Raw genomic sequence first — 26,819 nt, 5'->3', positions numbered from 1 at the left:
AAACTGCTAAACAAGATCAACATTAAAATAAATTCAATTTACATAACAACGCTTTGTAACATAACGCAAACATATAGAGGTCTAGGTAGAGACGTGTTCCGGCGTCGTTAAACATAGTGACTGTCGATCTCTACGAAGGTGGGTGATTCCTCCTGAGAGTCGGTGGCACTAATACGGACTTGTGCTCCCACGTACCGTCGCGTATATATTGGGAGACCCCTATAGGAACTAAGCCTTTATCCATAGGAAGCCGTGTCGGCCACCCTACTGATTGCGATGCAGTGAACACAACATTCACGAAGATCGACCACCCGTACCGTAAAACGTATTCTGTGGTTTCGCGAAAAGTTTGGCACACCCTCTGCCTAGAACTCCAGAGCAGTTTCTTTTGGCCTTTTTCAAACTCTATAACTGAAAAAGTCCAACCGAGCATTTGTCACTTCGGGCTCGTTAAAACATCGAAGGAGACTAGAGTCATCTTTAGCTTTTTCTCGACTCTTAAAACATGAAAAAGCAAAGTTGTGTCTAAAGCGTCGTTAATAAAATTTATTTTAAGCGGAACATAATCACCTATTATTCCCACGTTGATCTTTCAGTTGAAAAGTATGGAGCCCACCAACCAAGGAAGTCACCTTGGCGGAAATCCCAATCCCTTCTCCTCTTGGGGAGATGTTGGTGCGCCTCATATGGCCACATTGTCACTTCCAGGATTGACAATTGGCCTACCTGTATGGCTCTTTTCAACTAATGTAGTTCAGATCGCCACTAATCCTGAGCAGTCGAATCAACAGTCAGACCAGTCTAGAGCTACCCCTCAGCCTTCCACTTCTTACAATTCTTCCTCTGATCCTTCATCTTCGCAAGGTAGAGCCAGCAAAAGTCAGCCTCCCATGGAGAAGAAGGAAAAGAAGAAGAAAGAAAAGAAGCAAAAGGGGCCTATGGCGAAGGCGACTGGGGGCAAGCAAAATACATCTGACAAAAATCCACACACTGCACCGACCGGGCCTAAATCGCCATGTGTCATTTTCAAAGGGACCCACTTCCATCGTGATTGTCCTTGTATTCCCCGGATACTAAGGGACTGGTCCCCCAGGTTGCACAATCCGGTAGCATCAACCTCTGGTAGTCATGTTGATTGCAGTCCGTCAACTAGCGAGAGTGAAGGATGAAAAGGGAGACCAAGATCACCCTGTATGTTGTGTGAAGGCGATCACGCCATCCACCGTTGTCCATTCTTAGATGAGGCGAAGAGAGTTTTGGAAGATCGTCCGGTATCACCGTTACGACTTCCTCCTGGATACCAAAAACTCGTGCCTAATCCCTCGATAGTTGAAAATCCAGCTGGCCCGCTCAAGTGGTCAGCTGAAGTGTCAGTCATTGAGAATGAACCTGCTGAATCCAGACCAGACGAAAGTCTAAAGGTCGAAACGGCAGTTGACCCGGTTCTTCCTTCAGAGGTTTCATCCTCAAATGACTCCGTCATTGAAGACCCATCTTCAAATGACACCCTCACTAAAGAGGATAAGGATGACACCGTCCATATTCTTTTCATCAACACAGACTCTAATGAGCATAAGGGCAATGCGCCCATTCCTTTATCGCAGGAAGGAACATCGTCAGGGTCGTATCCGGTCGTGTATTCGGTCCCACCACCAAGCAACCTGGTTGTATCCTTTGATTGGAATCAACTAGGCAGACCCCGGTTACCAGCCAGTATCCCATTCAGAATCATCGTCCAAATCTACAGAATGGTGATGGCTGGAACTATCATTGATGAAGGGGCATCTGTGAGTATCCTTTCCTCTATTGCTTAGAAAGCACTGGGTTGCCCGACGCTTTTACCTGAGATAAGAAATCTATCAGGTTTTGATAAAGGAACTAGTCACCCGTTAGGGATTCTCCCCAATGTTCCAATTACATTGAAAGGGAAGACAGTTCATATGAACATCATGGTCGTCCAAGGACCCTTGGTTTATAACTTACTCCTTGGACGAGACTATATATATTGCATGGAGGCGATAGTGTCCTCACTCTTCAGAGTTATGTGTTTTCCGCACGAAGGAAGAGTGGTCAAGCTCATAGACCAACATTCATTTCCAGGATCACGCATCGCAAATAGTCAAATACCATCCCTTAACGGTTTATTCACTCAAGGAATGCCTCCACCCCCGGTTCTACCTCCCGATGAATGCGAGTGATTCGGAAGAAAGAACTGGGACCCAGGGGGCATGCACCCTGGCCTGCCTTGGGCAGAGAAAACCTCAGGTATAAAGTTAATTTCCGCAGAAGAACATGACTAGTCCGTACCCCGTCCGAAGGAAGGAAGAGAGGGTTGTTCTAGGATTAAGTTCTTTTGTCAAAGTTATGTGAGAAAAATAATCGGCTCCCTTTTTCTAGAAATTAGGCTCTCCTAAGGGAGGAGATCCATTTGTGGCAGTAAGTAGCCACCATCTTTGGAGTTCAAGCCTCACCCATTAAAACATATGTTTTGAAGGATAAGTAGGGGCAGTCTCCAAAGAAAGAGATGAAGTTGCTGCAACAAGTAGTAACCATCCTTAGCAACCTAGTAATAGACATCGCCGGAAAAAGAGTTTAGTTTGCGGCAGCGAACATAACCATTTTTCGGATAATAAGTAAGAGGACGACCCTAGAAATTATACTTTATACCTGGGGGCATGCGAACCTTTTGGAGTGCAAGCACGGGACAACTATTTATTTTTTAAATTTTTAGGTCCTCCCTTTAAACTTGTAGGTCTAACCCGTTAAAATCGTAGGATTAGCCGTTTCCAGCTTGCATAAAGAAAGGATGTGGGGCAAAAGTTAAAACTTGCCAAATTGGAGTAGCTAGTGAGGTATAGCTCCTTAAATAAGAATACCTCACCTGAGGCGTTCCTTGTATTAAGACTGGTATAATTGAGCAAGGTTTGATCGCTTTCAAGCTCGTTAAAAAATGAAGCCATCTCCGAGCAGTTTTAGCACATAGTTCATGCTCGTTAAAAAATAAACATAAGTTGTGAGCAATCTTCCCCTAGAGTTCAAGCTCACCCAAAAAAATGAACCGGTAAATAACCTTGAGAAATGTAACCTTTGACTGCCATATTAAAAGCCATTGGTCGTGTTTATATGCCATCACCTCCATCCATTCATTTGGCCAATCGTTCGTCTCCATATGTTTGTTTACCCATTTTGAGGAACAACTGCGAAGAGTGATTTCACTTAGCCATCCTTGTGACACTGCCGTGATTGGAATATTCCAACCTGTACCTGGAATCTGCTGCTATCCCTGTTCATCACTCGTTCCTCAAAAGACGAGTCTTCTTTGAGCTCTTTTCACTGACTCGTAAAATATGAAAAGTTTGCCAAGTTTTGGCCTTCCAGCTCGTTAAAGCGACCAGAAAGCTATCCCTCCTCTAAATTTTAATCTTTTTGGACCTGAGGGATTATTGCACAAAAAGATCGAGCGCTTGTTTTGTTCGGCTCGTTAAAGCAATCGAAAATTCATCCCTTCTGTATTGTTTTATACTTTTTCGGACTTAAGGGATTAGATGACGAAAAAGGAATTTTGGAGTTGACTTTATGTACCTTTTCAGACTCTCTAAAAATGAAAAGGACCGAGTTATCCTTGTCGTTAGACTCGTTAAATTCATTAAATAGCGACAAACTTGTCTTTAGACGAGAACGAGTTTCCCTATCGCTAGGCTCGTTAAAACATAGCGATGGGCTTGCCCGAAGGGCAGGTTATAGAACAAGCATATGTTATCCTCCTCAAGCTTGATAAAAATAAAGAGGTACTGGTCAGCAATGACTGGGGAAAAATTGGGAGAACCTCACAGCTTTAATGGTAGCAAGTCGCTCTTGAACATGACACTTTGTCCTCCGTATCACATCGGGTTGGGTTGTTTCATTCACCGGTCTCATCACCATGGTCCTCGCCACACCATCCACATTTGGGGTAATGCTACCGATCCATCACATCAGTGTCGTTATATGTTCAAGAGATGTTGTTCTGCAGAGAGTCAACCGTGTCCCATCCACTGCCATACATTGTCCTTCATCCATTTCATGACCGCCACCCTGAATCATACATCACAGTTTGTTTTCACCTCATCAAAATCACTAGCTCCGTTCCGTGTCAATGATGTGGGATTCATTAAGGCCCTCCTTTGACGGATCGCTCCTTGTCGACATCAGCTCATTATCCAAGGAGTTGATCTAGGAACACCCCCTTCAGTACTTTGAAGCTTGCATGCCTCAATGGCAAGTTTCTCACTTCCGGCGACAGGTATACATCAATGACCTTCAACCAGAAGATTTTGCATGGTGGTCGACGCCAAGTCCTTTATTCCCACCATGTGAATTGTACTGCAGTACCTTGAGGGTCATCATCCTTATCGGTGATTCCTCTCGCGCTTGTTAACGGTTTACATCATTGACCGGTAATCAAGCGATGTCTTTCCATGTTCGACTTCAAAAAATTCTCACATGGATCGACTTGTACATCGAGTGAAGATCGGAAGAGATTGAAGACCCCGGATCTAGTTTCATCCATCCGGGCTGCGATATATTTTCAGGACATAAAGACATTTGATATGTACATCATTACAGCAGATGATCATCCTTCTCAAAGGATGATAATTTCAGCAGAGGATTATCAGTCTATCATCAGACGATCGTCTGTTCTATGTACCAAAATGTATTTATAAAGCTGAGCATGGGAATGCCCGCCTCAGCTACATCATGAAAAAGTATGAAAAATAATGTATTGTATTGTATCTTATTACAGGACACTTCTCAGCAGATTGAATGAACTTCGGATCCTCCTAATAAAGCATTTCACCCGATAAACAACCTCATACTTTAGGGGGCATCTGTTATAGACATTTTTGTGCCTTGCAGCATCAGGCATGAATTGTCAATAATCCAAGGGATCCAAAGTCCCTAAACATGATGTTCCTACCCCTAGAGGAACAAGGTCAGCAAACCAACAGCTCTCAGATCAGTTCTCCACCTGAAAACACTCAAAAACAAGCAATCCTGAAATCAAAGCAGGTGCTCCACTAGGCTTCTGCGCTGAAACTCAACTCCTCCATGGTGTACCTGCGTTGCAAAGCAAGTGGAACAAAGGCCACCTGCGCTGAGCGAGATGGGACAAGTGGCACACTGAGTCATTGCTCTGGAATCTTCCAAAAATGACACTTGGATCAGGGATTTCGCCTTGTGATGAGTCAGAGGCTCTGTTTCTCCAAGTGGAAGCAAGGTTCTCCAAGTGGACTCAAGAACTGAAGATCAACTGAAGAGAGAGAGGACACAAGGCAGCTACACATCAGTTGCAAGCTGACTCATCCTTTCTCAATTCATCTATATATTGAGCTCTCTCCTATGAGCTCAAGAGGTTGGAATTTTGTGCAAAGTAATGATATGCTGTTGGTTTCATCATAGAATTATTGGGTGATTGCTTGAGGGAGTTGAAAAGGAGAAATTATTTCTGCTGGGAGGTGTTGCTGGATTGGAGCCTTCAATGGTTGTAACATTCTCAGAACCTTTACTTCTTCATTAATAAAAGCTATTGAGGTTCTTCTATATGCACTTGTTTCAATAATGTATTGTGATAATTGTATATTTGGTTTATGCTAATCCGTGAATCAGTTATGATTGCATGCTCCTTGTAGTTTCCTTCTTTGTCATTTTGCAGGATCTCATTGTAGCCGGGCCAGCAAAAGGGCAAGGAGCTGGAAACAAGCAGTGAAGAGAAGAGTTTGGATTCGACATTAAGCGCAAGGCAACGGTTAGTGCATTCTTTCATTCTCTTTTGCTTTCATAAAGAAGTAAACCTTCAGTAGTTTTCTTTACAGTTGTTGCTGAGGTACTATCACCCTTAGAGTGGGATAGGGTCATCCGAATCGGATACTTTTCCCTACAACATATGGGGCATAGTAATAAAAATATGGGGACAATAGGGTCACAATAATAACAATAAGGGATAGAATGACAATAGTAATGGGGCAATCACTAGTATTATAGGGGCCTAATAGAAATATGATTTCTAAGCGATAGATTGCAAGTGCTGACTTCAAGCTCATGTCTTATACTAGCATAAAAACACTTTCCATCTGATGTGACCAACCTCAATAATTTTGTAAAATATGACAACTTACGGAGAACTAATTTCAATCAAATTGATGGCTGTGACTCAGTACCTGTCTTGTACTGTGTTGGATGAGGCATGTTGTGAGAGTGAATTTGGTATCATGGGGGCATTAGTGTTAAGTGAGTTGGAGGGGAGAGGGTACACAGCAGAGGATAGATGTCATTCAATGGTTCCTTATTAGCGAGATGTATTAATTATTCAAGGATTTCTCCTTCTTCCCTACCTGGTGAACCATCAACACTTGCTTCTGAAGCACCAACAGTAATAGAATGAGAAGACTCTATAGGTGGAACTGCATGAGAATGTTCAGGAACCTTGTCATGTGGTTGGGATTGGCTATCAGATGGAGGACTGACAATTGGTTTTTCTTGCTGAAAAGGGGCCATTAATGATTTTAGATCTTGAGTGTCCATCACAGCACAAGGAAGCGCTAGATTTTGGAACTACATTTTCATCCTGAAGCAACAATAAAAATTGTAAACAATAATATCATTTGCATAGTGGGCTCTAATATACTTAAAAAAGTTTACCAAGAAAACGATGGGCAATCTGTTACAACTAAAAATTTTCTCTGACTGCTTATGAAGCTAATGACCAGTTACAAAATCTCATCTGAGGATAAGAAGTAAAGAATTTTCTCTATTATTTAGCCATTTACTCATAATATAGCCAACCCAGCATTAAACACTAAAAAGGACTGCAATTTACATGTTTCAATCCCCTTTCAGATTCAACATAAATCATGCCTTCTGGCACAGGCAAGTCATTATTTCCATTTGCTATAGCTGCTTCATCCTGTACCCCACACCCCCACAGAAGACAAAGAACAAAAACATGTGTCAGGCTAACTTGATGTTGAAGCAGTCATGGTACACACACAAGGATATAATCCATGAGCAGAATATGAAAAACATAATGACAAAGAGAATCTAGAGTTCAGACCTCTCTCACCAAGTAGTTGTTGACATCAGGTGCAGATGGAAGATCTGCCACATCAGTTTCATATAAGATTCTGGCCATTGTTTGAGAAAGGCCCTCATCAAAATCTCTGTAATAACACAGACATCCAACAATATTAAAACACATGTAGTTTTTGACAACAAAAAGGACATTTATAGTATAATCAAATAGAACTTTAAATGAATTTCTTTCTTGCTGGTGAAAGGGGATTTTTTAAATGCATAATCAATACTAAAACCTTTCTGCATCCAAACTTAATACAAAAACATACTACTCACTTAAAAAAACCACCTCTGACATTACAAGCTATGGAAAATTCCACTACGAAAGACATTAATTAAAGACTTTCTGAAGCCTGTTTCAGATGAACATAGTTAAAAAAAAAATAAAGCTTGTGCTGAATTGTGTTGTAGTTATTTTTTTTGTAGTAATTTTTTATATTTACTATACCTCTAGACTTAACAATGAATTGCAACATTTCTAGGTTGCTCCGATTAAAAAATGAAATGGTTGCAAAGAATAGGAATACCTGCATACACCTGAAGAAGTATCATTATCCATATGGGCAATAACTCTATTGCTTTTCCATTTTTCCAGCACAAAATTCTTGAATTTACCAAAATGCTACAAGACACTTCAAGATAAATGTTGTTCTCATCATAATCAATAATCAAGCTACTCAGTATAATGTTGTGCCAGGTAGATTGAACTAAAAGGCTAGCCATACACCCTAGAACTCATGTATTTCCATCTTTTATCTGTACCAGGCTTCATCCTTATTCAAATATACTTGTATTACTATACACACTTAGCCTAAGGTCATCTGAATCAAACCAATAGAGAACATAGAAACCTGCATGTCATGAGCCAAATGATCAAGGGGATAAGAATAGGTGTCTCTATCAAAAGAAATTTGAGATATTGTAAATAAGGACAATATTATAGGCATACCCAATGTTAAGGAGGAAATTATGTAGGAGAATGTGTAGAAACATATTTTTCCTCAACAAATTAACACCTTTAGCATGGAGTCTAATAAAATGAGCAAAGGTGATTGACTTTTACCTGATCATTATGTTTGTAGCATTCAAGGAATAATGGAATAATTTCCAGCGTAACAATGGGAATTTCTCCCCCAACAATACCAGTGGATGCTAAAACTTGTTGTAGACTCCTATCAAGCCAGCTCCAGAAGAAAACTTAATCAAACCATAAAGAGCTTTCGGTAAAAGTTTAGAAGTCAATGAACATTTTGGAGCCTTGCGGAGGTTGCTTAGAAATCATACCATGAAAAATGTTTACCATGGTAGGCATTAGATTTGTTTCGAAAAAATGTATTCAAGTTCACAATTTATCCTAATTTTCTTTATGGAATTCATATTTAATGTACTAAGTGTTGAAAAGGTACACATTTAGAACCATGTGCATTCATTATTCTTCTTATTTGTTCAGGAAATTTTTCTAGCATATGATGTCTGTTTAATAAGAAATGGAACCAAACGCATCAATATGGAGTCATGGAGGATAGATGATTAATATAATTAGCTTAAAATTTTTCATTCACCATGCTCTAATGGCTAATTTATCCTTTGAAAGGAAGCAGACATAGGTTTTAGCTTAATTTTTTGCAATCATAATGGTAGAGTAAGACATAGTGGATAAAATTCTTACATAAATTTTGGGAGTTTGAAGAGAATTTTGGGTTCCTGGTAGAAGCACTTCTACATGGAAATTTTCACCTCAACTGGTGAAGTCTTTCTTTAAGTTGCTTATGTTGAGCATGTCCACCTCGACCATGAAAGCAGAATAAACAAGTCGATGATTAGAGTGTTTTGATTCTCCTCGACCATAAGAGATCTGCTTTAATCCTTTACCATACCAAAGTATACAATCACACCTACATGACACATCGTGATGAAAAAAAAAATGTTAAAAATTTATTTAGCATACAAACTAAGTTGATAAAATGAGTAGCTACATGTTTTCGGAGGAAATATATCTTCAAATATGTTTTAAAAAAGGTAAAGCTAGAGTCAAGTACAACTTATATAAACAATATTATAAAACCAGTATCAAAATAAAACTATAATCGTCTAAGAGGTCAGTAGAATTCCAACTCCCGTTTTTAGTGGGCACTGGTAACTACAATGGAGATACTACAATGGTAGGTAGTCTGCCTTCTAAGTGATAGATTGCAAGTGCTAACTTCATGCTGATATTCTTTACTAGCTTAAACTCACTTTCCATATGATGTGACCTACCTCAATAATTTTGTAAAATCTGACAACTTATGGAAAATTGATTTCAATCAGATCAATAGTGATAGATGGAAACCATAGAACTGCATTACCTCACACTTACCATGTTGGAGTGCGGCACCTTTCTCTTATTTCAAATGTTCTATAGCATAGCAGTCTGAATTTTTGTGGTATTGTAAGTAGGAGCAAAATGTAATTTTCCTTCATTCCATCCTTCAAATACATATCCTACCCTCTGCTCAATTTGAAGTTGTTGTAGAGCATCTCAGAATTGACTTATTTCCGGAAATTTTCTAATGGTGACTCATTCATGTGTCTATGATTGGCTTTAACGACTAGCTACTCTGACTACTGGGGACTTATTTGCTCAAGAATGGATTACACAAAGGAAGAGGAGGAAAATAAAATTTCTTGTTTGCAGGCTACAGAGAGAGAAATTGATAAGGATAGGGTTGGGATACATTCTGTTAGGTAATTTGTTAGTTTTTTGTTTTGTTTGGGAAAAAACCCTGTGTAGTACTGCGAGAGTGAAGAAGACAAGCAGACTGAAAAGAAAGTAACTCACGAGTGACCGTGACCTCTAATGAACCTATTTCGAGCTCACAATTTTCATAGGCAATCTGTCGGGGATCGACCCATTTCGATATTCAACCAGCCACTAAGACTAACCATTTACAACTCAACCCAATCATCCTGGATCAAACCTGGGAGCATAGCTAACCATAATCATAAGTGATCCGCCGTATCAAACCTGGGACCATCTCCACCAATCCTGGATCAAACCTGGGACTATCTCCACCAATCCTGGGACCATATCAAAACCATCAAATTCAATCTAGGCCCATCACAAACCTGATGCATCTCAACCCAAAAACTAGATCAAACTTTGACCAGAGCTAACAAGAAACTAGATCAAAGGACCCAAACTAATCAGAAGAATCAATCCGCCAGGGATTGACGCATAAGAAATCAGCCCGGGTGTTGGGCAGCGGATCCCCCCCATAGCATGTTTTGGGGCTTAAAGCCCGATTTTTTGTCAAATGTAATGTAAAGACTCTGCGAAGTACAGGCGCGAAGCGTGAAAGTCTAGGATGAGTCATAGGGTTGTCCACCCTAAAATAATGTAATTTAATGTAACGCTGTGTTGGCCTACCCATGTTCCGCGGACCATGGGATTGTATAAATAGAGCGAGGCTCTAAGTGTAAAGACAGCTTGAGTTGGAAAGCAAGTAATAGAGAGATGTGAAGGCATGGTTAGAGGATAGAAGTGGATTTGAAGTGTCTTGGGTCGTAGAAGTAGGGAGAGGCTCTACAACTGAGTGCGCAGAGGCCTAGTAGAGTCCGCAGCTGAGTGTGCGGACCCCTGCAGCTGAGTGCACAGGGCGGAGTTGAGTCTGTATTGAGTTGAACTTGAAGAGAAGTATTAATAAAAAAAAGTTTGATTCAACATATTGTGTATCTATTTCGTGGATCTATATGTTGATGTTATGTGTTAATTGTATCTGTTTATTTATATGCGCGCACTCGATAAATATTGGTATGAATAAGGAATACTTAGCTAATTAACACGGGTCGCGCTACGGTTAACAGTTGCACGAAGGCAATAGCACGGGCCGTGAAGAATAGACAGCTGAAGTGCGAATGCGTAGAAACTTCATCAAGACATCCCTAGGGTGTGGAAAGTTGGTTCCAGCACCCTCCCATACTACCTCGGGCGAGACCTCAATCTGCGCATCACTGACTGTTTCCAAAATGGCCGGTAGTTTCGGGATTTGTTTAGCTAAAATCACTTCTGAACCTAGGTTAGGCCCCAAGTAGCCAACCAATGGTTCCGTTGCTGGGACCGGGATCTACCTAAGGGATGTCTGATGTCGTACCACTGGAACCCAACAAAGAAGGAAATTGAAAAGTGGTTAGACCAGAAGATTCACGAGTTCATGACACAGGAAAACAGAACTCCGTGATAGCTGAGAAAAGGTGGCTGGATCGCTACGTGTATATGGAAATCCATGAAATTTTCTTTGCATCCTTTCATTCTGAACTGTATGAGTGGATCGCGAGGTTAGCCGACAGCCAGGGAGGGTGTAGGCTTGACCAACTGATAGTGTGGACTCCGTAATTAGTGTTCAGAATAGAAGCATCAGAAGATAAGATTGCATGATCCATGGACCATTGGCTCGACTGGATAATAAGGGGATTTATCACTGAGTTTGTGGTAGACACGATCGTGAGCTACAGTGAAGCAGAACAACATTTTCTTAGGGTACCGTGAGGTAAGTATATTAAATCTCTCAATACCTGGATTAAGATGTTGTTATGTGAAAAGTGGGTTATGCAAATACATTAATGTTTTGGACGACACAGACTGGATAGATCTACAAAGGTAGCAGAGACTTAGAGAACAGTCCCTTAATTTCACCTTTGCAAGAGAGCGAGGAAGAGCTCGCTTGGGTCTCTCTGAGGAGCACGGTAAGTTTGATAAGGCAACGCATTCCGCAGTTAGAACCTCCACCTATGCCACCACCCTCTTCACCTCCCTCACCTCCCTCTCCACCCACTCCACCTCCACCACCACCCCACTTCAGTATGGCGAGCACAATCAAGCTACCAATATTCAGGGGAGTAGGGAATGAAGATCTGGTTCAATTCTGGTTCATGGTAAGAGCAGTATGGGAAGCGCAAGGGGTCACAGATGATAACATTAAGAAGGCTACATTGGTGAGCATGCTACAGGATCATGCATTGACATGGTATATCAAGCATTCTAACAACCACCCAAACGTAGGGATAGCAGAGATCCATAATGCGTTGAATAGAGAGTTTAGCCGACCGAAATTAGAGACACAGTTAATCATCGGGTTTAAAGAGATCGCGATGCTCTCGGGAGAGACTCCCTGGGATCTGGATCAACAGCTGAAGAGTATGATCCGTGAAGCCAATATGACGCTGATAGATGGACAGCATCGCGTATGGTTTGTGGCATCTCTAACACCGCACCTGAGGATGGCGCTGTCACAACAGAAACTTTCCACCCAGGCTGAAGCATTTGAAATGGCGATGAGGTTGCATGAGACCTCGATACAAGACCCTGGGTTGGGAGTTCAACAATTACATGTGAAACTACAAAACCTATGCCTGGAAATTCAAAGTTTGAAGCAGGATAGGACACCACGGCCGGAGGCACGTGAAGAAGTATGGTGCATAAAATGCAAAGGCCAGGGCCATGACAAGGATCATTGTCTAGTATTCATGAACTACTTGGCAGGAGGGGGACCAATGCCATTGAGACCAGAGACATAAGCAGGGCTGAGTGCGACACTCGGATTATGTTGCGTGATCTATTAGATAGGAGGAAAACACACAACGGATAATTGTCACTTGTTGCAGAAGTATACATAGACTCCCCAGCAGTTGCTTTGTAGCTTTTGCAGGTCGGTAGGCCACAACAAGCATACTTGTAGCAACTATGGGTTAATGATGGAACAGACCCAAGCCTATAGGATGCAGATAGAAACACGGGCCCTTGACCCAACCGCGGGGATGACACACACTGGATTTTAGGGGCGAGGACGAGAACGAGGAGGAATGGGACCAGGAAGGGGTCGTGGATAGTTAATTTGTTACAATTACAGAGGACCAAGGCACTATGTGCGTGATTGTACCAACCTGATGAGGATATCCTGTTCGTTTGTGCTCATTTTGATCATGAAATAATAGACTACCCGACGTTGATCACACAGATGCACAAAAAAGGGGTATTCCAGCCTCCTCCAACTCAAAATATACAAATGATGAGGTCTAAACCGCACAAAGAATACCCAAATGTGAAATTAATGCTCAGAAGCTGTGCGACCACGAGGGAGGATAAGGGGAAGTGGTCAGAGGAAGATACATGGGTTTGCAAGGCTCCCACCAAGGAATGTAAGTTTGACTTAGAACGCGCAAAGGAGAGGTTCAAGGAAGCTAAGAAAAGCCTCACGGAGGCCTCCACTTTAGGTAGTAAGGATCAACCAGAGCCAGGAATGGATCCTTCTATGCTTACTACCTTTCTGGAGACATGCATGAAACTACTATGCGAAAACAAGGTGGTTAAAGGACTACAGGAACTGATCACCAGGTGCGCGGGGTCAGGGGAACCACGCGTTATCTGGAAAACGGGAAAGCATGCATTGCATACTGGAAGAGAAATGAGATTGACGACATATATTGGTGAGTACGAAATGGATCAGGTAATCCTAGATCTGGGGTCGGACGTGAATGTATTACCGAAGCAAACACAGGAACGCATGGGCAGGCCCACGTTACAGTGGTCCCCTATTCAATTATGAATGGCGAACCAACATAAGATTTTGCCCATGGGAAGGTTGCAAGGAGTAACAGTTGATATTGAAGGCGCGAGCACACAAACGGATTTTGAAGTGATAGAGATTGTCGATGACAGCAATCCCTATCCCACGTTGTTAGGAATTGATCGTGCCACTAATATGAATAGAGTCATCAACCTAAAGAAGTGAAAGATGATCTTCGAGAAAAAGTCACTACGTGTAGTTGTCCCGCTAGACCCAACCGAAGGAGCACGCTACACTGAACCAGTGCGCGATGATGAAAGCGACGATGAGCTGTGTTTCATTTACGAGATAACTGCGCGAGACCAGGATTGCGTGAGTCTGACTGCAGATGGGAGAATCTCGTGGGAGCGTGAAAGTTCCTGCACTTCAGATTCAAATGAAGAAGTAGAGCCTGACAGAATCGGTTGCATGAAGTGACGATGCTGAATTGCAACATGATGATTAGGTCACTGCGTTGCATGACAACAGAGGCCCAAGGGCTGCCGACATATTGTGGTTTGGTAGCGGTAGATGAATTCCTGAGCCAATTTGAAAGCACAGTACAGAAATAGCAGTGGTTCAACGCGTTGAAATTGGCCCTGTGCACAACACCCGCACGATGGTGGGGTACACATCAAACAAATTTTGAGGATTGGTGCGGATGTAGAAGGATGATGCACCTATGATTTGGAAGCCCCTGGTTTCGAATGAGAAGTGGGCAGCCAGAATGAAACAGCTTGTGCGCTCACCTATGTTGATGGGTACAAACGTGTGTTGTGCAGTCCACACGAGCACACTCCAAACTAAGGATTGAAAATCAGAGAAGGACGCAGTAGCAGGAAGGGCGACACACACCACAAACATTCCACTTGGAAGCATTCAATAGGGTATGCAGAGTCCTAAACAGGTTTCACCAGGTGAGACAGACTGAGTGGGACCTGCGCATACCAGCGGTTCGATGGGCCTATAGGTCCATGTGCAAAAACCTAAGTGCAAAGGTAATTCTGGAGTTGAGGAGCAAAGTTGGGACCATAAATTGGAGAAAAGGAACCCTCACGCAATAGCCCTCATAGTTGGGACAGTATGCAAGGGCCCAAATGAAGGAATTTTGCAAATACATGAGGGCGAACATATGCGAAATCAAGAAGACATTCGACGATGGATCTTTAAGCTTCGCGAACTTGAAGAAGGTCAGGGACAACTGAGGATGAAAAGCAGGTTAATAGATGTGGAGATAAAAAAGCTATGAAATGACATCACGCACGCATGTCGTGTCGACAAACTAAGAAAAACAAGACAAGAGACAAACAGCGATACTACTGCAGTACAAGATGGCCGCTGAGAATTTATGGTTCTGCTACCATGGCTGCGACTGCACCTTACCAGACAGAGTAACAAGGGGTGCACATCGCGTAAGGAAGCACACAAGGTGTTGACTATGGCGAGGATAATTAAAGAGTACGTGTGGACCAAGCTAGAAGGTGAATGGAGGTCCTACACAGGTGGTGCGACCACCTGACTATCCGTAGGAAGCACAGTCTCAGCGCTCCAAGTAGTTGAAAGAGAGCAGGGACTATAAAAGAGTTTGTATGGGAGCTGCGAGATAAGGAGGTTGCATGCTAGATCAATTTGTAGGCTGGGACATGACCGTTGGTGTCATTGTTCATGATAAGAGGTCCAATTTAAGGCAAAAAGGAGTGGGCAGCGGGAAATTAAGACACGAATTAAGAGCTAGATTTGGGACGATCTGCCACCAAGAAGGCATTAATGACTTAGAAGGGGGGGGAAGGGGGGGGCATGAATTCAAATTCAAAAGCTGCTATAAAACCCCCAGGGCTAGCCATAAGGCAACAATTGGTTATTTGAGAATTGAGCAAGTACAGAGCACTAAGTGTCGAGCACTCTTGCCACCTTTGAGTACACAACCAAACATATCCCATGTAAACACGATGGCTACTAGAATGAGAGTGTGATTTGCCGAAGATACCACGGAGCCCCATATGACCCATGAGGAGCCTCGGGAGGCAACAGTTGTGCCAGAGGTCCTGAAATCACCACGAATGATGAAGCCGCTGAAAGATAAGCAGACTATGGGGCCAGTCCATGTATCCCCAAGAAACCCACGGTTTGACAGATTGTCGATGACAGAGAAGGGAAAAGTTGTCACCATTGAACCAAACGAGGAGGAGGAAGACTTGCAAGCTCTAATCACTCAAATTGAGGCGCAAGAAAATCAAGCGAAGAATGTCTCACCAATGCCTGCCATGACAAAGTTACCTTCGTACATTCCCCCGTGGAAAGGGAACGCCAAGATACCGAAGGACCTAGAGGCCACGATGAGCGCGCTCCAGACCCCGCTCCTCCCCGATGATATAAGGTTTGAAGGTTTTAGTTGGGACAAGTACCTACCATGAAGTTCGATGATTGGGACCTCTTGGACAGTGAGAAGTTCCTAGACTTGGCCGCAAAAAGGTTAATGAAGCAGAAATGGTTGTGCGGTGTGGAGAAAGTTGGGTTACTCCATCTGCGATGGATACCCCACTACCACCGTGCGCCCATCACCACTTGCGTCATCAGGCAGTTGCTGTGCCAAGTGCATGATGGGTATCTCTGGCTGGAGGAGCCTATTCCCATCACGGCTGACCTAATTCGCTGAATTTCTCGACTGCCATTCAAAGGACATGACCTTACGGCCATAGTAGGAAAAAGCAGTGACTTGGCCCTCGCAGATGTCATGAAGGCCAAGTATAAGCTAGAAAAGAAAAAGAGAGGGTATGAAATAGCAAGTATTAAAGACAAAGGGGTGCGCATAGCCACCCCGCTGCTGGCCGGAAAACTAGTGAGGAAATGTTGCGCCGATAAAGTACCAGCATTTTTGATTGCATTAGCAGAACAGTGCGCAGAGGGGGTCCAGTTCAACTGGGCGCAGTTCCTTTGCGACAAGTTTTTAATGAACTATAGGGAGGCCTAGGAGCAGAGTAAGACCTTCCACTATGCATGTTTGCTCTTATCCATACAATTGGTTGTCGGGAAGCTGTCGGCGAACAACCAGTTTCGCACTATTGAGGATGATCTGCACGAAGCCACGAGGTACACCTCGCTCTAGGCTACAAAAGACGTGAAGAGGATTCACAAGATAAAGGTGTTCAGGGTGTTCGTCGAGGTGAGCATCTGAACGTGGATCCACTGAAGGACGCGCTTGTCTCCTAAGATTCATAACAGCTTGCAGAGCATGACAGAGTTCAAGGTGGATATGCATAACATGTATATCCAGGTGTGCAAGGATCCAATGCAGAAATGGGTGAAGCTTTTGTTCATCGCAACGGATGATTCAATCTTCACTGTCATGGAGTCATGGCCTCCGGAGTGGTGAGCCCCAGACTTGGTAGAAATGGAGAAGACCGTAGCCCAGCAAAGGAAGAAGGATGCTAAGCTGCGCATCACACAGTTGGCCAAAAAGAGGGGCCAGGAACAAGCCAGAGCGGAAGTAGCCGCACAGCAGAAGGCGGTTGATGCAGCAGCAGTGGCGCAGATGGCAGAAACCACAACAACACCAACCAGAGAGCCCGAGAAGGACCAGGAGATGTCCATAGGATAGCAGACCAGGGAAGAGGACAGGGTAGAAGAACACATGGACCCCGGTTCCACATCAACCCAACTCAAGCGATCGCGCGGCTCTGAGAAAATAGCTTCCAGGCAGAAGGTAAAATCCACAAAGACGTCTGTCAACCCAATCACGCTCATAGAAGGTGATCTATTTTACATCACCGAAATGATTCGCGAGGTCGCAAAGGACGTGCTCTGGGAATTGAGGATGGAGTAGAGCATTGTGTTGGGGATGCTCAGCACGGAGCTACAAGGCTTACAGCTACAAACCCCCCTAACAAGTACAATGGCCCAGTATGTCGCAGTAGGAACCGCCGAGGCCGAGTAGATGTTGCATGCCCGTATGGCCAACACCTTCGTGTTGCCCGAAGGCACGCTATCAGCAGCGAGCGTTGGTGATCGGGTTGCAATGAGCAGCATGCAAGTCATTGTCTTGAACTTGGCCACCCTGTTGTGTGAAATTATGTACCAGCTGTAGGATGGGGTCATCACGGAGCTCCACACCCAGGAAGGCCGAGCGATCTAGGTCCTGCATGAGCAGAAAATAAACATGGAACAGCTCATCATCCAGCGGGATGAGTTGGTTGTGCAGGCTCGTGGACTGAAGCAGGCCTTAGAGGATGCATGCACGAGCATTCTAGATTTGGCCATGTCGACAGAGCTACCACTAGCAAAGTGGGTCCATAGATTGGCGACCAGAGTCTACGAGGCCCGGGAAGAAATGGAAAAGGTTCAGTTGGAGCTAAACCTACAGATTACCGAGTTGCGATTGAAGGCATAGCCCTCCACGCCCCAGAAGTTAGAGAGCAGCACTCTCATGCTATCTAGATGGGGTTGGAACAAATTGGCCAGGCAACACAGGATTGCACCAGGATGTTGGAGCAATCACTCACTGTGCTTACGCAACTGCAGGAAGACCCGAATCTACAACACCTAGAGACCAAGGCACGCAAGTTGCACCAGGAGTATGACAGTGACTGGGGCACCGTGCAGACATTTTTCCTTACTCAACGACTCTCCAGGCTACAACAGGCAAGGGCACTGAAGGACCAATTAGACACCGCGTGCCAGAAAGAAGCCCTGCTTAAAGAATGCATCCAACCATGGATCGATGAAGCTTTTGAAATCACAGCTACCATTGAAGGGAAGCTGGAATAGATGCAGGAATTTTATGCGGTTGGACAGAAATGTGACCCTACTCAAGAAGGTTCAGAGATATGTGTGCAACAAGTACAGCAGACCACTGAACAGTGTGTTACGGACACCCAAGCTACGCGAGATCTACTGGATGGACTCCGCAGCAACCGAGTGACTCGGGACGAGTCATGTTAATTTTGTTGGGGGCCTTTTGGGTAGTGGATCCCCGCACAACATGTTTTGGGGCTTAAAGCCTGAGTTTTTGTCAAATGCAATGTAAAGACTCCGCGAAGTATGGGCGCGGAGCGCGAAAGTCTAGGATGAGTCATAGGGTTGTCCGCCCTAAAATAATGTAATTTAATGCAAAGTTGTGTCAACCTACCCATGGTCCACAGAACATGGGATTGTATAAATATAGAGAAGCTCTAAGTGTAAAGACAGCTTGAGTTGGAAAGCAAATAATAGAGAGATGCGAAGGCATGGTTAGAGGATAGAAGTGGATCTGAAGTGTCTTGGGTCGTAGAAGTAGGGAGAGGCTCTACAGCTGAGTGCGCAGAGGCCTAGTAGAGTCCACAGTTAAGTGCGTGGACCCCCTGCAGCTGAGTGCGCGGGGTAGAGTCGAGTCTGTATTGAGTTGAACTTGAAGAGAAGTATTAATAAAGATAAGTTTGATTTAGCATATTGTGCATCTATTTCATGGATCTATATGTTGATGTTATGTGTTAATTGTATTTTTTTATTTATATGCGCACACTCGATAAATATTGGTATGAATGCCTATGTATGAAAATCTTCTAAGTAATTATTGAACATAACCTAATTAAGGAATACTTGGGTAATTAACACGGGTCGCACTGCGGTTAAGAGCTGCACGAAGGCAGTTGCATGGTTCGCGAAGAATAGACAACTGCAGTGCAAGCATGCAGAAACTTCATCAAGGCATCCCTAGGGTGTGGAAACCTGGTTCCAACACCCTCCCATACTACCTCGGGTGAGACCTCAGTCCGTGCATCATGGATTGTTGCCAAAAGGGGCAGTAGTTTCGAGATTTATTCGGCTAAAATCACTTCTGAAGTTGGGTCAGGCCCTAAGTAGCTAACAAATCCCGAAACTACCGACCCTTTCGGCAACAGTCCATGATGCGCGGACTGAGGTCTCACTGAGGTAGTATGGGAGGGTGATGGAACCAGGTTTCCGCGCCGTAGGGATGTCTTCATGAAGTTTCTACGTGCATGCGCTGCAGCTGTCTATTCTTCGCAACTAGTTGCTCCGACTACTGGGCACTTATTTTCTCAGGAACAGATTACACAAAGGAAGAGGAGGACAATAAAATTTATGGTTTACAGGCTATGGAGAGAGAAATTGACGAGGATGGGTTTGGGGATAATTCTGTCAGGTAATTTCTAAGTTTCTTGTTTGTTTGGGAAAAAACCCTATGTAGCACAGTAGTAATGAAGAAGACAACCAGACTGAAAACAAAGTAACTTAATAGTGAGCATGACCTCTGATTGGCCTGTTTCGAGCTAACCATTTTCAGAAGCAATTTGTCAGGGATCGACCCATTTCCATATTGAACCAGCCACCGAGGCTAACCATTTCCATCTCAACCCAGTCCCGCTGGATCAAAACTAGGAGCATAGCTAACCATAAGCATAAGCGATCCGTCGTTGCAAACCTGAGACCATCTCCACCAAGCCTCGATCAAACCTAGGATTATCTCCACCAAGCCTAGGACAGTATCAAAACCATCAAATTCAATCTAGACCCATCACAAAACTGATGCATCTCGACCCAGAAACCAGATCAAACTTTGACCATAGCTAACAAGCAACTATATAAAACAACCCAAACTAATCAGAAGAATCAATCCATCAGGAGTTGACGCATAAGAAATCAGCTAGGCTCAAGCCTATGACTTCTACTTCCAACAAGCAAGCCAACCTCTGAAGGTGGGAAAACAAAGTAATTGACCAGTGTGTGAGACTTTGACTGACCTGTTTCGGTTTTCACCTTACCATTGCGTAGCCCTGACTTTTTCTCTAGTAGGCCTGCTTAGGTTTGTGCTCCAAAACTCGATGGCCTTGCGCAAAGAGGAAAATGGAAATGGGTTGAAGATCATGGATCAGTGACTAGTGTGGGTGCCCTTGTGCAAAGAGGAAAATAGAAATGGTCTGAAAACAATGGCTCAATTCTCGATGCGGGGATCTTTAACTGTCTATAAATCTAACGACACAAAATATTCTAATCATCTAACATATAGGATCTATGGTCCACAAATTGACACAATAGCAATTAGGGGAGTAGTTTTCATAGGGGAATGCCTTACGGGGTAATTAATCTCTTACTTTCTTAAGTTATATATATATATATATATATATATATATATATATGTATGTATGTATCATATTGGTCTTAGTAGATGTTCATCATGATCAACGTGTGCACACACACATATATATGAACATTAACTAAAAGTAAACATGATCTATCCAAAAGATAAGATATTTCTTAAATTTTTTAAAAGTTTATTTCTATATTATAAAAACATTAAGAGAAGTTCTCCAAGATCACCATAATATTTCTAAATTAAAAGGTTAATAAGGTTGGTAGTGTCACAAATATTTTAAAATTTAGATTTAATCAAAGTATGGGAGACAGTGCTTTTTATTTTCCCAAAAGGGACAAACTCTTTCATTTGAAGGGGTTTTGGAAATTGGCCAATGCCTAGTTTCACTACCTCATTGCAATTTTTTTTTAATTGAGAAATTATTATCTTCTTATTTATAATAATGTTTATTTTCTTCTTTATAGGAGTCAAGACAAAGACATATTTTTTATTTTTTAAATTTGAGTTGATCACCTCCATAAAATATATTAATTTCCTTTCCCTTTTTAACTCAACATCATACCAAAATTTCTTGAGGTAATAATATTATTTATGTTATATTTATTATGTAAAATTATCTCTTTCACTTAAATAAACAACCAAAACTGAACTATGATAAAGCACAAAATATTTTATTAATCTAGTGAAATTCCCAAAATTGATTGCACAATACATGATTGAGTCTCTTTATAAAGGAAAATAACACCTACTCAACTATAACTCACTCATCTACTTAACTGCAAGTGACTCATACTGAACACAATGAATTCAACATACTCTAGAACATTCAAGACTCCAGTTCTACACAATCTAGGACATTCTCATGAGTTCTACATAATCCAGAACATTTTATTTCTCCATAACTCTAAGTCTCCCCCTTAATGGAGAAATGAATTATTTATCACACCTAACTTGTCTCTACATAACAAGAACTTATATTTTCCTAAAGGCTTAGTAAAGATGTCTGCCACATTATCATTTGTATTACAATAGATCAAATTAATTTCCTTTGACTGTATCTTTTCTCATACAAAATGATGTTGTGTCTCAATGTGCTTTGATCTTGCATGATAGATTGGGTTGTTTTCCAATTTGATAGAGCTTTGATTGTCACACTTGATAACTATCAATCCTTGTTATTTTTCTCCTATGTCTTCAACAATTCTTCTTAGCCAAATTGTTTCATAGGTCCTTATAGTCAGCTTCAGGGGAAGACAAAGAAACAATCGGTTATTTCTTGCTGCTGCATGACACAATAACAGATCCAATACTAAATGCATAAGAAAAGGTGGACTTCCCGTCATCTAGATCTCTTACCCAATCAAAATCTGAATAACCTGTCAACTCAACACTAAGATCATTTGTATATTCAATACCAAAGTTTTTAGTATCCTTCAAATATTGAAGGACTCTTTTTGTTGTTTTCCAATGACTTTCATGTGACTTTGCCATGAATTGACTAAGTATGATGTCTGAATATGAAATATCTAGTCCAGTTGTAGTTAAGTAGTTCAAGCTTCCCACCAATTTTCTATAGAATGTGCCATCCACTTATTTTTCTTTATCATCATTGATGATTTTAACATTACGTTCAAGTGGTGTAGATACTGCTTTACATCTATTCATATTGAATCTCTTTATTTATTCATATGTGTATTTGCTTTGTGTGACAAAGGTTCTACCATTCTCTCTCCAAACTGCAATGCCTAAAAATTAATGCATCTCTCCAAGACCCTCCATTTCAAATTGTTGTGACAAACTTATTTTTATCTTTTCAACTACCTTATTATCACTTCCAGTTATGATAATATCATCAATGTATAAAAAAATCAAAACAATATGTCCTTTTTCATTCCTCTTGATATATAGATGTGGATATCCTTTACTTTGAATAAAACCCAGTTGAGAGAGTAATTTATCAATCTTCGCATACCAATACCTAGGTTCTTATTTGAGTCCACATAATGCTTTCTTTAACTTGCAAACAAGATGCTCTTCTCCCTGTTTTACAAATTCTTCTAGTTGAACAAGATACACTTCTTCTTTCAATTCTCCATTCAAAAATGCTTATTTGACATATAAATAGTTTAGCTTCCAATTATGTTTAATTTCCAATGCAATCATCATTCTAATGGCATTCATTTTGTTACATGTGCAAAATTTTCCTCATAATATATCCCTTATTTTTGTGAATAACCCTTTGCTACAAATCTAGCTTTATATTTATCAATAGTTCCATCAACACTAAATTTAGTTTTGAACAATCATTTTGATCCTATGCGAATTTTATCTTTAGGTAATTCTGTCAATTCTCATGTATCATTTTTTTAATAATAGAATCATATTCTTCCTTCATTGCATTTTTCCATTTTACACATTCATTAGCTTCTTTAAATTTCAAAGGCTCTAGTATTCATTTCTTTGGTCATCAAGTCATAGCCGTTATTCCTTACTAGTGGTTGAATGTTAGGCCCCTATACTAATAGTGTAACCCCATGTTAGGCCCCTATACTACTAGTGTAACCCCTTATTGTTATTAGTACAACCCCCTTATTATATTGATGTACCCATGTAGTGCCCATATTGTTACTATTGTGCCCCATTACATTATTATTGTTATGTCGGCTCTGATTATATTATGACCCCTTAGACTCCTATATATAGAAAGGAGGTCTTTTCATTTGTATCATCCAAGAATTGTTCATTTATGTAATGTAAAGAAGGTTTCCCCTTCGAAGAGGTTGAATTCTAAGGCGTTGATCTATCTTTTCTATCTTTTTCTGAGTTGGTTTCATAACATTCGGTATCAGAGCTTTGGATTCTATGGTTTCGCTACTCCAAATTGGTCATCGTGGAATTTTCGCTATAACCTTTTTTTTGCGACGTTTCAGAGGCGAAAAAAAAAACCCCATTTGAGATGAAATCGCACTGAACCTCGGGTCCAAATTTCAGAGCTTTTCGCGCTATATTGGTGAAGATATGATCTGAGGAAGTTGGTCTTTTTGAAAACTCCTAAATTACATTCCAAACATGTGACCTAAGGAAAATCTTCATAACTTTCTCTCTAAGCATTGGATTGAAATTTTGTAAGAAGTTACGTAAAGAGGATGGACTGTAGTTTCCTGTGTATATTTTTCAAATCCTAAGGTCGAAACAGTGACACGTGGCACTTCTACAATTTCGCTCTTCTGAAAAGGTATATAATTAGGTCATCTTGGGAGATTGTGCATAACGCTTTCTTGGAGAATCTAAATTCAGTCAGACTGGTGGCATTGGAAAGAGGACATAGAGGGCTACTACAGGTTGCAATTTTAAAACTAGAAGAGCCGCAATTATAGAGTTATAGTCATTTCAATATCAAGCTCCTAAAATCAAGAAAAGGCGATATGAGGAAGTTTGATGGCAAGGATCTAGTAAATTTGATACTTCAGATGGAGAAATATTTTGATCTACATGGTGTACCACTGTTACAAAAGGTATGTATTGTATCTTCATATTTAGAACCAGATCAATTTTTATGGTGTAAAGGGCTTTGTTCTCATAAACAACTTGTTACGTGGTCAATTTTCACGGAGGAAATGATAGCACATTATGAGGATACAAAGAGAAACACCTTCTTTATAGCAACACCACAACAATTGGAAGAGTAAAAGGGCTTTGTTACATAGTGGAAAGTAAAATTATGGCAACAAGGAAGTCTACCCCTCACAACTATAAAAATGGAAGTGTTGTTTCTCCTAGCCTTCCACAACCTACAAGGGTTACACCACAACAATTGGAAGAAAAAAGAGAAAAAGGGATTTGTTATAATTGTGATAGCAAATGCACTAAAGGTCATAAGTGTGCTGAGAAGAAATTATTTTACATAGAGTATGAAGAGGAGGAAGAAAAGGATCAAGAAACATCAAAAGAAGAGGATATACGCCAGGACCCAACCCCAGAGAAAGAAGAAATGAATCAAACCATATCTTGTAAAGCATTGGCAAGAATTACCACTCCTCAAACTCTCAAGATAGAATGACATATCAAGAAGAAAAAGGTGGAAGAAGTGAAAGATCACATCGAGAAAGAAGAAATGAATCCAACCATATCTTGTAATTCATTGGTCGGAATTACCACTCCTCAAACTATCAAGATAGATGGACATATCAAGAAGAAAAATGTTCAAGAAGTGAAAGATCACATTGAGCATCAAGAAATGAATCCAACCATATCTTGTAAAGGGTTGGAAGAAATTACCACTCCTCAAACTCTAAAGATAGAAGGACATATCAAGAAGAAAAAGGTTCAAGCAGTGAAAGATCACATCGAGCATCAACAACAAGTTCTCCAACTTTTAAAGGATAACGCCACTTTGGTGCAAAACTGAATGAAACAACAGGTAGATCAACATTGTAGTGAAAAATGTTTTGATGTAGGTGATTGGGTATTTTTACTGCTACATCTCAAGCAAGCTATTTATGAGAAGGAAATGTTGGCAATACTACATGCACTTAAGAAATGGTGACCTTACCGAATGGGAAGACACTTCAAGGTAAAAATGGATCATGATAGTCTTAAATACTTTTTAAAACAACTATTATCTTTAGAAGAACAGAAAAAATGTGTCACAAATATGTTGGGTTATGACTTTGACATCATCTATAGAAAATGGAAGCAAAACTTTGTTGCAGATGCACTCTCAAGAAAGGATGAGGATGTGGAAGCATTGTTTTGTGCTATTTCTATTATCCAACCAGATTGGATAAACGAAGCAAGGGATGAATGGAAGAAGGACGAAGAAGTATGGCCACTTATTCAAAAGTTACAAAAGATCCCAATTCAAACAATATTGCCAGAAATTGAAGAGGAAGGAAAAATCATATTGGAACCTGGAGCAGTCACAGAAACAAGAACCTGACAGCTACGAAATCGATCAATTTTAGAGTATCTCATCAAGTGGAAGAACTTACCCACTGAAGATTCCACATGGGAGGACAAGAATTTTATACAGAAGCATCAAGAACTACTCAAGCGTTGAGGACAACACTTTTTGAAGGAGAGGGGCATAGGCCCCTGTACTACTAGTGTAACCCCTTATTGTTATTAGTACAACCCCCTTATTATATTGGTGTACCCATGTAGTGCCCACATTGTTACTATTGTGCCCCATAGAAGCCCACTATTGTTATTATTGTGCCCTTACATTATTATTGTTATTTCGGCTCTGATTATATTATGACGCCTTAGACTCCTATATATAGAAAGGAGGTATTTTCATTTTTATCATCCAAGAATTGTTGATTTATGTAATGTAAAGGAGGTTTCCCCCTCGAAGAGGCTGAATTCTAAGGCGTTGATCTATCTTTTCTATCTTTTTGTGAGCTGGTTTCATAACATTGAATTGGGAATGACATTCTTGGTTAGTCATTTCTTTCATCCTTTCTTCTTCTTTGTGGTGTCTCTTTTCCTCCTCTAGGTGTGCTTTCATTGCTTGGGGTGTGCATATTATGCGAGTCACGGGGGGGGGGTATCCCCCCTACCTTGTCCAGGGTAGCATCCCAAGAATTCTTTTTATATGGACCCAATAATAGTTTGGCAAACCCAAGGATGTGGGGCAGACCCAAATATGGTGGGCGGACCTACCCATGGTCTTGTGCATGGGTTTTGCACATGGTTTTGGGTATGATGGTTTTATTCCCATTATATTTTGTAGACTCGGTCAAGAGAACTACTATTATGTTCTAATCCAGAGGTTAATGGATTGGGGTTTATGAATGCTTCAGCATGTATATATATGTATTGTAACATTGAAATGAAAATTATGAAAAATCAATCTAGTAGTCCCGGTTTTGGGATCCAGGGGAAAATATTTGTGTATATTTATTTTATGTTCTCACCATTGTATATTTTTTGTTTTAAGAATTCGTTTGCAGGTAATCTATGTACATGGCTAAAACCTACAGTACTGATGTAGTTGTTTGACTCAACTAAGACTCTTTTCCCTAGTATTATGG

This window comes from Pinus tabuliformis, chromosome 2_2 (assembly GCF_031772625.1).
Source record: "Pinus tabuliformis cultivar Carrire ecotype Pingquan chromosome 2_2, CPIR1, whole genome shotgun sequence".
Taxonomy (NCBI): domain Eukaryota; kingdom Viridiplantae; phylum Streptophyta; class Pinopsida; order Pinales; family Pinaceae; genus Pinus; species Pinus tabuliformis.
The sequence above is the reverse complement of the archived record's forward strand: the minus strand, read 5'-3'. Positions refer to the sequence as shown.